This window comes from Peromyscus eremicus, chromosome 1 (assembly GCF_949786415.1).
Source record: "Peromyscus eremicus chromosome 1, PerEre_H2_v1, whole genome shotgun sequence".
NCBI classification, from domain to species: domain Eukaryota; kingdom Metazoa; phylum Chordata; class Mammalia; order Rodentia; family Cricetidae; genus Peromyscus; species Peromyscus eremicus.
The window spans coordinates 187,893,999-187,911,137 of record NC_081416.1 but is presented as its reverse complement, the minus strand read 5'-3'; the positions used below and the strand labels follow the sequence as shown (position 1 = coordinate 187,911,137).

Below are 17,139 nucleotides of genomic sequence, written 5' to 3'. Positions count from 1 at the left end.
GTCTTTTAAGTTCATGCCATGAATGGGTATTGTGTTTCAGTTTCCTCTGACATTAAATCCTTCCATCTTGGAGGAATCTCTTTAAAACACAGGGCATGAAAAGAGAGGTAAAGGAATGGGGAATGAGATGCTCTGAGGCAGGGTTTTCCTGCTTGCTGATACTGCAGACATTTAATACAGTTCCTCATGTTATGGTGTGCCCCATCCATATAATTATTTTGTTGTTATTTCATAGCAGTAATCTTGCTGCTGTTACAAATTATAATGTAAATATATGCAGGATACCTGATTTGAGACCCCAAAGGGATCATGAGACAAGATTTGAAAGACACTGTTCTAAGTGAGGTTGATACATTCAGTCCTAGAGAGAAGCTCTTACAGCCCAGGAATAAAAAACTTAATAGCTATGAAAAGTCACAGAAACTGGCAAGATTCACTAGTGCCCTCTAGCATCAAGCATATATAATCGGTAAGGACTGCTGACACTGTCAGACAAGCTGAGTTGCACAGAAGATGCTCAGACCAGCCATAGAGCAGACACAGGTCAAGTTCACTGGACCAGACAAGACAAAAGAAGCTGCCTCAAAGAGGTAGTGAGTGGCTTGAGAGACACTTCCAACCTCCCTTGAGCTGCCTGCAAGCTGTGCAGTGATCCCCAGGTTCCCAGCTTCATTAGCCATCACCCTCACAGGATGATGCAGCTTCCGCTGAGCCCTTTGTGCTTCTGTAAGTAACCACTCACCCACACTCTTATAAGTTACTCCAAAAAATCACATTGGTCCACTTGGCTTTAGAGATGACTTAGTGGGTAAGAGTAGTGCCTGCATTTCCAAAGACTCATTTTGAAATCCCACCATGTTTACATGGGCATTCAATATGTAACCTCACTCCAGGGCATCCAATGACCTTGTCTCTCCTCATCAAACACAAGGAACACACACTGCATGCAGTCATACATGCAGACAAAATACCCTTTAAAAAAAAAAAACCTCACTACTTCAAGTTCAACTTCATTGGTTTCCTAGTGTTCATTTGTCATATCTTCCTTATCTGTGGTAAGTAGATGTTCGTCATTGTTTCCACAGGAATAGTGCCATGGATCAGTAATTGGCTCACACAGGAGTTGTGTGTTGTTGTTTTTTTCTTTCATTTTAATTATTCATTTATTTGAGAACATATACACTTGTTTCAAATGTCGATTCTTTAGTTCTCACTCCCACAGCAGTGTTTTACCCCCTTCCCTCACATTGATGCCAACATTAGTTGTTTCTATTCCTGTTGATGGCCACTGTAGCTACAACAACATGGAGGTCTAAAAGAGTCCTAGTCTGCATTTTCCCTGTTAGGTATATTCACTTTTTTGTTTGTTTTAGTGTCACTTTGGGTTTGTAGTTGTTTTTTCCTTTGTTTTCTTTTTGTTTTGCTTTTTTTTTACTTTAAATTTTTTGAGGTTATAATATAACATATCTCCTTTCCCTTTCCTACTGCAAAATCCTCCTCAATACCCTTCTGTGCTCTCTTTTAAATCCATGGCTGCTTATTTCAGTAACTGTTATTACATACATATGTGTATATCCATATACATATATATTCCTGTTGGGCTGTCACGGCACATACCTTTATCCCAGCACTTGGGAGGAGGGCAGGCAGATCTCTGAGTCCATGACAAGACTTGTCTACAGACCTAGTTCTATGGCAGCCAGCACAACACAGAGAAACATGGTCTCTAAAACAAAAACAAGCAAAGAAAGAAGAAAAATACATATTCCTAAATATAACCTTCTCATGTTGCTTGTGTGTATGCTTTCAAGGTTGACCATGTGATATTGGATAACCAATTTCCCTGCTCTTCCTGAGGGGAGACCATGTCTCCTTCTCCCAGCATCTTCCAGTTGCCTGTAGTTCTCTGTGTAGGGTTGAGACCTTGTGGGTTTTTCCCATCCACTTTGGTATTTCCATTGTACTTGTTGTTGCTTTGCTCACATTATCTGGGCATGTTGGCGAGATTTTAGAGATGTCGTTTCTGGCATTACTAGGAATGATGGCTAGCTACTCTTACTTGTCAAATTGACTATATCTGGAATGAACTACAATTCAGAAATGGAGGGCAAGTCTGTGAGAGATTATTTTTGCTTGGTTTAAAAGGGGGGTGAATCTACTTGTAGTCTAGACCTTTAAGGCTGAAAAACACACAACTTTCAAAAAGATCTTGAGGCTGAAAGTCACACATTTAATCTAGGACACATCTTCTCCTGGAAGCCTATATAAGGACAGGGAAGAATGAAGCTTTTGATCTGTGCTTGCTTGTGGGCTCATTTCCTTGCTAGTACATCTATGCCTTCACTGGCAATGAAGCCTACTTCTTTGGGATTCCAGTATATACTGAAGATCACCTAAAATATCCAGCATTATGGACAGAGTAGTAACTGGATGTTTAGATTTGGAAAAATCAAATCAAACTCTAAAAGATATGCTTAATAAACAAAAATGAATAATCAAGACCCCCAAGATACAGATTGCATAATGCTTTATTAACTTTGAATTTTCTAAATGCTAATGAGAAAGGAATGACAGCTGCTGAGGGACCTTGGATAATAGAAAAAAGTACTGAATTAAATCAGCCTGTATACTTTAAAGATGTGATTATCTCAGAACAGAAACCAGGATATGTGGTACATTGGGGAAGGGGTTTAGCTTTTGTTTCCACAGAAGAAAAAAAGCTGTGGATACCATCAGAATTGACATATTAAGTTCTTTAATTGCTTTAGTTTTCTCCATGATGACAGGAAATGATTGAACCGAATTTGGAATGGGGGCCTCTCCCTGGCCACTCGAGGCATTTACCAATTGTTGAAAGTTTACCTCGACTGTCCTTTGTTGATCTACATTCATTGGTCCAATGCCTGTCCTTGCCATAACTTCTGTATAATTTAGATAGGAGGAGCATTCTGTTTGGATTATGGTTTGAAAAAACACTGTTTCTAGGAACACCATGTTTACAATCTTTTATTAGGTGACCATGTTTACTGCATTGAAACACTTGATATTTTGATTTTTCTTCAAACCTCTGGAAATCACCTCTTCTATCTAAGCATCATCATGGATATGAGATTCGTATTGATTGTATCTCAGATCTATTCCTCTAAGGGTGCTGATCTTGCCTTTAATGGCCTAATTACCCTTTTGCGTTGTGCATTACCATTTTCAAAAGCCATAGATTCAATTAATATTTCTGAATTTGTTATCATTCTATTTACTGCTGAAGTCAATCTTTTCAAGTTATCAGTGAAGATTTCTTTTGAACCATGTATATTTTAGTAAATGGCTCAATTTTCTTTTCTACTTCTTCAATTCTGACCCAAGCATTCAAAGCTGCAGCAGGGCATAGAGCCAGTGTGGTCATCATATATAGATTGTCCATCATACATCAGCATAATCTCCCTCTCCAAGAAGTTGGGAGATTTCCACACCTCCAGCCACACTTCATTGTTCAATAGTCTTAACCTCATTTGTACACCAGGTCCTCCATTGTAAGTGAGGACCAGGCTCACTGTTGCAACCAATTCTCTTCTGTCTTGAGGGATAATGCTATTACAAGTTGACCATGAGTTTAATATCAGCTTCACAAAAGGTGAATGCATGTCATATGAGACTATTGCTTCCTTGAATCTACTTAAATCTAACATTTCCACAGGAGTCCATTCAACTCTTACAGAGCCTTGGGGATACCTGTCATTTGGCAATTCCTGTAAGGTTACTGGGTAAATTACAGTTGGTTGTTTGAAAACCTTAGGCTGTTTCTCTCTTACCTTATAATGCAATGCTGATATTGGTTCTCCTTTAAATTCCTGTGTCTGGGTCTGAATATCTCTATGAACTGTTTTAATAAGTTTTTTCTAAAAATTATATCTTAGCACTCATATTAACCAACATTTCAGTGATAAAATAAAAGTGATAAAATTGATAATTCTAGCCAGGTGGTGGTGGCGCACGCCTTTAATCCCAGCACTCGGGAGGCAGAGGCAGGTGGATCTCTGTGAGTTTGAGGCCACCCTGGTCTACAAAGTGAGTTCCAGGAAAGGCGCAAAACTACAGAGAAACCCTGTCTCGAAAAACAAAAAACAAAAAACAAAAACAAGGGAAAAAGAAAAAAAAATTGATAATGCTTACATTTGACATTACATAAACCCCATCTAAATTACTCATCCTCTCATTTAATTGCTCCACTTTCAAAATGGCCAGTGCATTATCATACAGAGACCTAACTCTCTCCATTGTAATAGTATTTTTCATTTTTTTAATGTGGGGAAAACTCTCTCTTTTAACTAATTACTCTCTTAAAGAATTCTCAATTGTCTTACCAAATCTGCTGATGAGGGTGATTCAGATGAAGGTGAAATATGAAGCTGACTTCTTCTGCATAGAACAGTAGAAGCCTGAGAGGGTTTCAAGGCAGCTACATAGTTAGGTAGCAGCCAGAGAAGGGGGTCCAGGGAAAGCCTGCAACCCACTAGGAGAGAAGAAGCCAAAAAGACAACCATCTTAAGCCGGGCGGTGGTGGCGCACGCCTTTAATCCCAGCACTCGGGAGGCAGAGCCAGGCGGATCTCTGTGAGTTCGAGGCCAGCCTGGGCTACCAAGTGAGTTCCAGGAAAGGCGCAAAGCTACACAGAGAAACCCTGTCTCGAAAAACCGAAAAAAAAAAAAAAAAAAAAAAAGACAACCATCTTCATGGGGTAACATGCAAAAGAGGCTAACTCCTGTGGCATGTGGAGCCCAAATGCCTGTGGAGTTTGCTGCAGAGAGGCTCTAACAGAAAAATCCCAAACTTGCTCAGAGGCTTTGGGGAAAAAAAGAGAGAAGAACCAACCAGCAAAGCAGTGACTCCTGCAGGAGCCCCTGCGTGGAGCTCCAGTGTATGTCAGTGTCTGCAACTCCAGAGCCAAGCAGTTTATTTGGGAGTTCCTGGCCCAAAGTTGGATGCCAGATGTTGCACAAATTCTAATTGGTCTTAATAATAAAACCTGGAGTCATATATTGGAGTAAGTGCTCAAAGATCAGAGAAGTAAAGGATCCAGCCACTAGAGAGATATCTTACCTATCGAATCCTCAGTCAGAAGGGGCAAGATCCTGTCTCTACACAGTTATATTCCTGTGTCCACCTCCCTAGTGCTGGGATTAAAGGCATGTGCCTCCCAAGTACTGGGACCAAAGGCATGAGATCTCAAGTGATAGGATCAAAGGTATTAGATCCCAAGTGCTAGAATCAAAGGCATGAGATCCCAAGTGATGGGTTCAAAGGTATGTGCCACCACTGCCTGGCCTCTGTGGTTAATTAGTGGCTAGCTCCACCCTCTGACCTGAAGGCAAGCTTTATTTGTTAGAGCATGAGCGAAATATCACATTTTAGTGTGTGCAAAACATCTGTCCAGAACCTTCTGACTTTCACAGTCTCCATTGAAAAGTCAGGTGTAATTCTAATGGGTCTGTCTTCATATGTTATTTGGCCTTTTTCCTTTGCAGCTCTTAACAGTCTTTCTTTATTCTGTGCATTTAGTATTTTGATTATTATGTGTTGAGGGGACTTTTTTTTTTTGGTCCAGTCTATTTGGTGTTCTGTAAGGTTGTTGTACCTTCATAGTCAAGTCCTTCTTAAGTTTAGGAAAGTTTTCTTCAATGATTTTGTTGAATGTATTTTCTGTGCCTTTGACCTGGAATTCTTCACCTTTTTCTATCCCTATTATTCTTAGGTTTTGTCATTTCATGGTGTCCCAGATTTCTTGGATGTTTTGTGTTGAGAATCTCTTGGATTTAACATTTTCTTTGAGTGATAAATTGTTCCACGTTGCATACTCATATCTGAAGTTCTGAAGCTGCAACTTTCTATGAGAGAGAACAGGCATTGTCTGTCTCTGTGTCTGGGTTACCTCACACAATATGATCCTTTCTAAGTCTGTTGGTTTACCTGCATACCTCATGATTTCAACTTTCTTTACAGCTAAATAGTATTCCATAGTGTATATGTACCACATTTGCACTATCCATTTGTCAGTTGAATGATATTTAGGTTGTTTCCATTTTATATCTATTGTGAATAGAGCAGCAATAAACATGGGTGAGCAAATATCTTTGAAGTTAGGATGTTGAATCCTTTGAGCATACCCCCAGGAATGAAATAGCTGGGTCATGTGTCTAATTTATTTAACTTGAGGATTTGTTCATTTAATTGAGTATTCTCTATTTTGATTTTCAGTGTAGCTAGTTTTTTTTTTTTTTGTGCATGGCGTTCTTCTTCACATGCTCTCCTGTCTTTGGGATCATTGACTAGACACCTAGTAGAATATTGTTGCTTGCATCTTTCCATGTGGCTCGGCAGTATTCTTTAACAGCTTTCACTATTAATTTTTGCTTTTCCTTTTTTTCCCCTTTGATTTGAATGGAAAGCAACCATCTACTCATTGTTCCTGAAAGATTAACTCAAAGGGAAGAAACCGTAAGAAATGGCTGATTCTCCAGTAAACATATTGCAGATCAGTGGTCCTTTTCACTCTATCTAAAAATGTTATGCTTTGATATATTAAGAGCCTTTAAATTTCTGCTTTTGATGATTTTTAAAAATTTTATTATGAACAATTCTGCAAACAGACCAAAAAACAAAATCACACACTGAAATTAAGCAGACCCAAAGACTATACAACTCATGTCCTTTTACACAGTTAGAGTTCTCATAGGAAACAGAAGCTCTGGAGCCTCACATGGGATCTTATATTTTCATATTTGAATACATTTTGATTTACTTACACCACCAAGACCCCAAAAACCTATGACAGAATTAGAACTAGAAAAGCACTTATCTTTATATCCTTTTTTGTAACTAGTGTTCATTACCTATATTCAAGTCCCTGATAATTTAACCTTTTCTGTTTTCTTTTCTCCATATTATACTGTACTCACATATATATTTTTTCTATATACATATAATATTGGGTAGATTCTCCATATGAGCAAAAGCATGGTGTCTTCTTTCTAAAAGTGTATCACTACACTTCATATTATACATTTTGAGTCCATCCATTCTTCCAGCAAATTTTTATTTTATTTTTCTCTACAGATGAATTGTTATCCATTTTATACAATTTTAATTATCCATTCATCTGTTCATATATAATTATTTTGATTCCAGTACTTTTCCTTTGGTGATTAAAACAACAGTGACATGGAGTAAAATATCACTGTAGAAGGGTGTGTTGTTCTCTTGTTTTATGGGCAAGAGTGAAACAATTGGTCGTGTGTTATTTTTCTCTTCAATTTTTTCAGTAATTTCCAAACTGATTCCCACATTGGCTGTATTATTTTGCACCCTTCCCTCCATCAACAGTGAATAAAGTTTCCATTCTCTCCATTTCTCCATTTCTCTTCCATTTGTCTTCATTTTGAACGTTTGTTGTCATGTTAGTTGATGACAGCCGTTCTGCCTGGAGTAAGGCAGTAATTTTAACACTAACATATAAGATAAGAAATCTACAGAATTAATTTATGTGAATATTTGGGCCACTACAAACAGAAAAATCTGCCTCAGCCATTTTTGATAGAATTCAAAATTTCCCCAAGACTATGAATTTACAAGCCAACAGAGACAAATAACAATTTCAGAAGTTCTGAAGAATATTTTTATTTTACTCTCAAAGAGTAGTAAAAATTGCCAGGCAGTGGTGGTGCACACCTTTAATCCCAGCACTCGGGAGGCAGAGGCAGGTGGATCTCTGTGAGTTCGAGGCCAGCCTGGGCTACAGAGTGAGTTCCAGGAGAGGCGCAAAACTACACAGAGAAACCCTGTCTCAAAAAACAAACAAACAATCAAAAAAAGAGTAATAAAAATAGAGGGAAGTCTAAAAACACATAAAAAATTAATTCCTTAGATTTTTTTATCTTATATAGTAATGTTTAAAATGACAGTATGTAGTGGTATTACAATCTTTGCTACTGTGGAAAAAAAATAAAACTCTTTGTCTACAAAATCAGTCAAATATTCTGATACCTACCTCTTTGATCTTTTTTTTTTTTTTTTTTTTAAAAATATGGAACGCTTCACGAATTTGCGTGTCATCCTTGCGCAGGGGCCATGCTAATCTTCTCTGTATCGTTCCAATTTTAGTATATGTGCTGCCGAAGCGAGCACTACCTCTTTGATCTTTAATGGTGGCATTGGACCTAGAGTCTAAACATCCCAACTGAGCCTGTTAGACCCCAGTAAGACCCCAGTACACAGAGGATTGATTTGTCAGTGTTTTAGCATGATCTACAGGCACAACATTTAAAACACATTTCCTCATGATGAATTTTCCTTCTGAGACATGTCTGCTGTGATCCTGTGTGATATAACACAGCATCCATAACAGATAGGGGGTAACCGTGTCCAGACATTAAATATATTTCTTGTTTCATGTATACTGCTTATAAGACTATTGTTTCATCCTGTTTTCACAGAGTGAGAATATTCATGATAGAATGTGACTGTATTGGAAATCATCTTTTTGAGTAATTATCTTCACTCATCTACATTCCATCTCCTTATATCTGGGAAAGCACATCCAGGTAGCACATGATCAAACCATACTTTTGTTTCAGGGTCTGTTGACATTCAGGGATGTAGCTGTGGACTTCCCCCAGGAGGAGTGGGAATGCCTGGACCCTGCTCAGAGAGCTTTGTACATTGACGTGATGTTGGAGAATTACAACAACCTGGTCTTCATGGGTGAGAATACTTTGCTTGTAAAATTCTTAACCCATCTTTTATTTTCTCTGACTTTATGAGATGTAAAATCTGTTAGGCTGTCCTGAAAAAAATCAACAGGAGACAAGACAAAGTTTAGTAGTAGGAAAGAAGTTTTTCATGCTATTTAGTTTTTCTCTTTCCATTTTCCATTTCAGGGATGTCATCCTACCTTCATTTTGGTTCCAAGATTCATCCATAAACTCAGTAGCATATAATATTTCCACTCATATATTAAAGCTCTGTGTCCATTATTGCAATTGACATGGTTTTATTTGTGAGAAAAATTCAAGATATACAAACTGAAAGTACTAAATACACTGAAGAATTTGACAAGAAATATCAATTGAGAAATCTTGCCTAAATTCTTCTGCTTTGTGTTTTCATTTACTGAGTGCAGTACTGTCTTAGACATCTGTATTTTCGCTAAAAGTTCTAGCATGGATCATGGGCTGCTTCAAAGAACATATGTATTATGTATACAAGGTAGGCATGATCACCTGTCTGGAAAAAATGAGATTTCCCTGGAGTGGAATGGAAAGAGTAGCCACAACTAGGGTGGGCTAGTGAATAAGCAAGAGAACAGTGATGGATATCTAGATAATCCTGCTGAGCAGTCCAGATAATCCTGTTCAGTGGGTTTTGGTTCCCTGCCAAAAGTCTAACCCAATGGTTTCAAATGTGGTTTCATGCCCCAAGTCTATACCAATAGTTTCAAAGAAATCACCTTGTCTCATATCCCTTCTACCCAATCCCAAATTGCCAATTCCTGGTTTGTGTTTTTTCCCTATAAAAACTCTCTACACCTGGGCTCATGGCCACAGCCACATTTCCTTCCACCTGCCATGCAGTGGCCCAGATTGAACCTGAATAAAAGGACCCTTATGTGCTTGCGCTAGAAACCCACTCCCTGGTGGTCTCTGGGGGTTTCACGAAATAGATACAACAGAGCAACAAAATATACAGTTGCTAAAATGCTTGTCAAAAGAAAAAGCAGTAACTGCAGATTTTATTTATTTATTTATTTATTTATTTATTTATTTATTTATTTATTTTGGTTTTTCGAGACAGGGTTTCTCTGTGTAGCTTTGCGCCTTTCCTGGAACTCACTTGGTAGCCCAGGCTGGCCTTGAACTCACAGAGATCAGCCTGGCTCTGCCTCCCAAGTACTGGGATTAAAGGCGTGTGCCACCACCGCCCGGCTAACTGCAGAATTTTTAAAGATAGAAATAGAATGGCTCTTGAGACAGGAAATAAACCAAGGAAAAAGACGTTTCCAAATAGAGAAAAGGGAAAGACAAAAAATAAAAAAGGAAATCTTCCCAATAGAAAAGATGGAAGGAAAGGAAAGGAAATTTCTCGATGGAAAAGGAATAAATGCTTAATCAAGAAAAAAAGATTTTCCCGGTAAAAAGGGGAAAAATATCAAAACTAGGCCTAAATGTGGTGGTATTGTGTTCCCCAAAATATTGTGCACCCTAATAAACTTATCTGGTGTCAGAGGATAGATCAGCCACTAGATAGACATAGAGACCAGAAAACGGAGGCACACACTCCTTTAATCCTATCACTTGGGAGGCAGAGATTCATCTGGATCTCTGTGACTTTACGGCCACACTGGAAACAGCCAAGCATGGTGACTCACGCCTTTAATCCCAGGAAGTGATGTCAGAAAGCAGAAAGGTATATAAGGCATGAAAACCCAGAACTAGAAGCTTTTGGCTGGTTAAGCTTTTAGGCTTTTAGCAGCAGTTCAGCTGAGATTCATTCTGGATGAGGACTCAAAGGTTTCCAGTCTGAGGAAACAGGATCAGCTGAGGAACTGGCAAGGTGAGATGGCTGTGGTTTGTTCTGCTTCTCTGATCTTCCAGTATTCACCCCAATAACTGGCCTCAGGTTTGATTTTATTAATAAGAACTTTTAAGATTCATGCTACACCCAAAGATTAAAAGGCCCTATAAAGGAAAAACAAAGGGGGAAAAAGCCTCTTCACAGTAAAAATAGAGAAAGAAAAAAATCTCTTTTGAATAAAAAGCAAAACAAAACTGAGGATAGCTAAAACTCTGAGCTCTTTCTGCCTGCCAGCACAGAGCAGCAGCATCTGAATTACAAAGAATCAGTGGGCGGGCCTCACTGCTGCTGGCTGAACAAACCCAGAGCTTAGAATTTTGTTGTCTGTGCCAGGCGGTGGTGGCGCACGCCTTTAATCCCAGCACTCGGGAGGCAGAGCCAAGCGGATCTCTGTGAGTTCGAGGCCAGCCTGGGCTACCAAGTGAGTCCCAGGAAAGGCGCAAAGCTACACAGAGGAAACCCTGCCTCGAAAAACCAAAAAAAAAAAAGAATTTTGTTGTCTGTTTGCTTAACTTTGGTTTAAAATCTTTTATTTTTCCCTCAGAGTGGGAATAACTCAGTATTAAAGATCCCTTCGTGGGAAATGTTTTCTGTTTTTCCCTAATGATGGGAATGACTCCTTATCAGTAGTCCCCTCTTGGGAGAAAGAGGATGTTTAAAGGGGCCCCAATTCTAGTGAAGAATGGTTGCGGTCAGGACATGGAATGCTAAGTTGATGCTGTTTGAATTCCCAGAGATATTAATCATTCCTTATATAGAGGATGTTCTCTTCTTTTGATTGTCTAATAAATGTTTGATTCTCATGGTAGATAAACTAAATGAACAGGATTTATAATTTTAAACTATATATTGGGTATGCTCTTATCAGTTTATCATTACTGAGAATTTGGCTCTTCTCTTTAAGTTGCTTTCTAGAAATTCTTGGTTAAATTCTTAAAAATGTAACACCTGAAACAGATTGAGTTGTTAGCTTATTAAATATTGTGGTTGCTAGGATAAAAACTCATAGAAAATAATCTTAATGCTAAAGAGCTAACAAAACTATTTTTCCACTAAATAAAATACAGATAAGTTGTTTGATCCACACTGTTAATAATTGGCAAGTTGCGTTAACATGTTATTTGGGATCTATAAAAAAAATCCTCTTTTTAAGATTTTATAAAAATACTCCAGAGTATTACCTAAAGATACCTCTTAAAATTCTATAGAGATTGTCTTTAATGCTTTTATAGATGGCATATGTAAAAAGGACCATGGAAATAGAAGCTGGTGATAAAATTGCTCAATTAGTATTGCTTCCATATCTTGAAGGCAGAACAGCTCTAGTGAGTAGGACAGGAGGCTTTGAAAGTACAGGGAAAAAGGTGTTTTGGCAAACAGTTATCAATGGTGAATGGCCTAAATTAAAAGTAAAATTAAATGGGATTGAGATAGAAGGATTACTGGGTTCTGATACTGATATAACTATCATTTCACAAGAATCCTGGGGTCCCATCTGGCCTTTACAAGAAGTTTCCGCTCAGTTTGTGGACATTGGAACTTTATCTCAAGTAAAACTTGAGTGTAGGGGCTGGAGAGATGGCTCAGCAGTTAAGAGCACTGACTACTCTTCCAGAGGACCCAGGTTCAATTCCCAGCACCCACATGGCAGCTCACAACTGTCTGTAACTCCAGTTCCCTGGGATCTGACATCTTCACACCAATGCACATTAAATAAAGTTAAATAAATTATATAAAAAAAAAAAAAAAAAAAAAAAACAACTTGAGTGTAGAGTGGATTAAATGTATAGGGACAGAAGAACAGGAAGGGATAGTAAAGCCTTCTGTGCCTGATATAGCCATGAATTTATGGGGGAGAGACTTGTTACAACAATGGGGAGCTCAAATTAATACTCCTACAACCTCAGAAACAGCTTGTAAAATGATATTAAAAATAGGATCTGTTCCTGGGAAAGGTATTGGAAAGAATTAAAAAGGAAAGTGACAGGCTAAGGAAATCATAAAAAACCGTCCTACTTGTTCTTTTTAGAATCAAGTTCCTTTGCCTACAGGAACTAATCCTAAAGGTACACAAAGGAATGAAAATTTAGCAAGTGGATGTATTTCACTTAGTAGATTTTGGAAAATTAAAATATGTTCATCATACTGTTATGCCCAGATCTCGGGGACCCCCAAAAGACCACCACAGAGACCGAATCCTATATGTAAAAGCAAAGAGCCTTTCATTTCAAGCTTGAGCTTGGTCTCGCTGTCCGATGCAGCGGTGAGAGCAGAGAGCCCCAAGCTCAGGCGGGATGGGGTTTTTATCATAGCCAAGGTTGGAATGAGGGAATTGCCAGGGTTCAGGACCCTGAGCGGCTGACATTTGTCTAGGGGAATATGCAATGTTGGAATGTCAGGTATTTTCTCTTAGATGCAGGCCCCACTGGGTGAGGTCAGCCTATGACTTTTCCTAGGTCCACGTATTGCCTGCCAGAGCTGTGTCTGAGCCTCAGTTATTTCCCCAGTCTATTTGGTGCTGTGTAAACTTCTTGTACCTTCATAGGCATTTCCTTCTTCAGGCTGGGAAAGTTTTCCTCTATGATTTTGTTGAATATATTTTCTGTGCCTTTGAGTTGGAATTCTTCTCCTTCTTCTATACCTTTGATTCTTAGGTTTGGTTTTTTTCATGGTGCCTCAGATTTCCTGGATGTTTTCTGTTAAGAATTTGTGGGATTTGACATTTTCATTAACTGATGAATCTATTTCCTCCATCCTATATTTATCACCTGAGATTCTCTTCTCCATCTCTTGTATTTTGTTGGTTATGCCTGCATCTGTAGTTCTTGTTTTCTTACTCAGACCTTCCATTTTGAGAATTTCCTTCGTTTGTGTTTTACTGCCTGTATTTCAATTTTCAAGTCTGGAACTGTTTCCTTCAGCTGTTTGATTGTTTTTTTTTCTTGGATTTCTTTGATTTCTTTAAGGGATTTACTGACTTCTTCCAACTGTTTGCTTGTCTTTTCCTCCATTTCGTTAAGGGAATTTTTCATTCCCTCTTTACAGGCCTCTGTCGTCTTCATAAAGTTATTTTAAGGACTCTCTCTTCTGCTTCATCTGCATTGGGATGTTCAGGTCTTGCTGTTGTAGCACCACTAGGTTCTGGTGGTGCCATATTGTTCTTTATGTTGTGGAATATATTTTTACACTGCCGTCTACCCATCTAGGTTTAGGATAATTATAGGTACAGGTGTTTATTATTCCTCCAATTGGTGCAGATGGTGCTTATCCCTCTGTGGTCACTCTTCTTCCAATCCATGCAGTTAGAATCTGTGCTTCGGGGGTCCTCTCCTGCCTCTTCGGGGGATGGGGATGGAGCAGCCTGGCAGCAGGAGACTTGCCTGCTGACCAGATGCTGGGGATGGGATGGGTTAGAGAGGGGCATGGAATGTGCCCCTGGACCTATTATTATTTTCATTTGGAAATTGATCAGATATGCTTGTGTGTCAAGTTGACAAGGGGTGGACTTGTGATGGCTACTCTTGCTTGTCTAATTTACTGCTTGTGCAATGAACTACAATCCAGAAATGGAGGGCACACCTGTGAGATTATTTTTGCTTGTTTTGCAGTGTGTGGATTCACTTCTAATCCAGACCTTTGAGGTAAGAAGACAAATGCCTGTAATCCATATCTTGAGGTGGGAGAACACATGCCTTTGAAATGGATCATGAGGCTGGAAAAGACATCTACAAACTATGCCATAACTATTGCTAGAGGCCTATAAAGAGGATGGAAGAATGAAGCTTTTGCTTCTTGTCTGCTTGCCCTAACTTTTTTTAGCTCATCCATTCTTTCACTGGCATTGGAGCCTACTACTTTGGGATTCCAGCATACACTGAAGACCAGCTGAGACATCCAGCCTTGTGGACTGACTACTAGATTCTTGGGACTTTCTGTTCACAGCTAGCCATTGTTGGATTAGCTGGACAGAGGGCCGTAAGACATTCATATAAATTCCATAAATACATATATATGTGTATGTATATATAATAAAATCTATCTGTACATATATAGTCTCTGTGTGTGCATATGAGTGTGTGTGTGTGTGTGTGTGTGTGTGTGTGTGTGTGTGTGTCTGTATCAAATACTGTCCATTCTCATTTCCTACCTCTTTACTACCCTGGTCCACAATTCCAACAAATGTCTATTGTGTTTATCTTAATTCATTTTGCTTTGGGACCCACTGAGATTGACCAAAGCCATCTGCCAGACTGTGGGCTTGGATCTATGTGAACAAGCCTGGTGGACTCAGCAGAGGACTACAACCAAAGGTATAGTGCATCCATTGCCAACATTTGAGATTTAAAGAGTGGACTCTGTGAGCCTTTCCCTTTCCTAGACTGATTGTGGGCTAGTGTGAGGTCCATGCAGGTCAGTACAGCTGCTGTTGGTTACTGATTACAGCAGCTGTGTGGAGTGTAGAGAATGGCATGTCTTAGCCCTTCCTCCTCTTTCTCTCCTTTTTTCCTTTCCTCCTCCTTTTTCTCAGAGTTCTCAGAGCCATGGATGGGAAGGAGTAACTGGCCCTTTCAGAGGTGAGACCACATTCCTTGCTCATTTCCTACGTCAGGGAGAACCAAAAGTCTCTGCATTCAGCAGTGTATTAAATTTTTTTTCCTATATTTTATCTAAAAGCATCTTTATCATGAGTCACAAAAGAAACACTTGTTTGATAGTAAAATTATAAGACCACCATCTAGTGGTGAGAGCAGTACAGCGCAGGATGAACTCAGCTTTTGGGTGTTAGCAATGGGCTGACCTCTGACCTCTTGAGACACCTATTTCTTCTCAAAATCCAAGTTCCTGAAATGTCTCTCCCCAAGTCACAGTTGCAGTGTTTGGTTTTGACTTGTCATGTTTGTGTTATCGATGGAACGTGGGCATCTGAATTTAGCATGTGATCGATTGGTACAAGTATGTAGCCCAGAAGTCAAGTAATCAAGTCGAGGTTCGGCTGCCTGTGTTTTATCTGAAATGTTCAGACTCACTGTGGGGGTCAGAAATCGGGGTGCAGCGTCCTCCTAGATGCAGTTCTGGCCCAGGCTGGCAGCAAGCATGTGGGGAGGCTGTGCAGAGCGGGTCCAGGGCAGCCTGACAGCTGGAGCTGTGTGGAAGGCAGCCTGAGACCGAGTGGGACGGAGAGGTCCCCAATGGGGCGGAGACACCTGTCAATCAGAGGAGTTTAAGGGAAAAGAATCAGCAGGGTGGAGTTGGGAAACTAATCAACAAAAAGAGCCCCGGGGTATGCGGTTTAGGAGCAGGTACGTGACCGGAAGGAGGTTGTGTAGTGGGAGGATCCAGGAGGAGTCGCTCCAAGGAATTTGGCGACTTTACAGGAAATTCCACCATTCCCAGTTGGACTCGGACAGCCCGTGTTCTCTGCACGAGGAAGACCCGGCCAGGTATTCGGGACCTGAAACTCACCGGAGCCGCAGTCTCCGCGGGGCGGCCTGGGAAAGTCACCAGTCAGCAGCGCAGTGGCGGGAACCGCAGCCCGGCGGCCCTGGAACCTCCCAGGTCAGAGGAGCTGCGGGGCTGGGACACGGGAGAGGAGGGACTGGGATGCGAGCAGTTTCTCTGCGTTCATGAGGAAGCCGGCTCTGAAGTTCTGCTGTGGATGTCTTTCCCTTGGTGTATTTTAGATCGTATGGAATAAGCCTGAGTTTTTTCTTTCTTTTTTTTTTTTTTTTTTTTTGCGGGGAGGGGGGTGGTTTCGAGACAGGGTTTCTCTGTGTAGTTTTGCGCCTTTTCTGGAACTCACTCTGTAGCGCAGGCTGGCCTCGAACTCACAGAGATCCGCCTGCCTCTGCCTCCCGAGTGCTGGGATTAAAAGCGTGCGCCACCAACGCCCTGAGGTTTTTTTCAGTTGATCTTCTGATTGCCGAAATATTCTTGTAAGAATAATCTAATCGGCGGTGGTGGCGCACGCCTTTAATCCCAGCACTCGGGAGGCAGAGCCAGGCGGATCTCTGTGAGTTCGAGGCCAGCCTGGACTACCAAGTGAGTTCCAGGAAAGGCCCAAAAGCTACACAGAGAAACCCTCTCGGAAAACCAAAAAAAAAAAAAAAAAAAAGAATAATCTAATCGAATGTTTGAATTTATCTGTTGAGATTTGCAAACACGATTCTCTTTGCTATGGTGGAAACCACAAAGCTCTTGAAATTTTCAATCATCCGTACTAACTTCCGTGTTGTAGCGCTTCCCTATTCAAGAGAGTGGCGTATTTACCTGGAGGCTTGGATCCGCGGGGAGCTTTTAGATAATAGTCATGAAAGGAACGCCTGCCCACGCCCTTAATCCCAGCACTCATGAGGCAGAGGCAGGCAGGGCAGATCTCTGTGAGTCGAGGCCAGCCTGGTCTACAAAGCGAGTTCCAGGAAAGGCGCAAAACTACACAGAGAAACCCTGTCTCGAAAAACAAAACAAGCCGGGCGGTGGTGGCGCATGCCTTTAATCCCAGCACTCGGGAGGCAGAGC

General features: G+C 40.3%; 1 non-coding gene across 1 annotated transcript; it reads right to left on the bottom strand.

Moving 5' to 3' along the window:
• Window positions 1-8,071: 8,071 nt before the first annotated feature.
• LOC131903257 (U6 spliceosomal RNA) lies at window positions 8,072-8,178 on the bottom strand. The gene has a single exon (XR_009377490.1). It is a non-coding gene; the product is annotated as a U6 spliceosomal RNA (small nuclear RNA).
• Window positions 8,179-17,139: the final 8,961 nt, after the last annotated feature.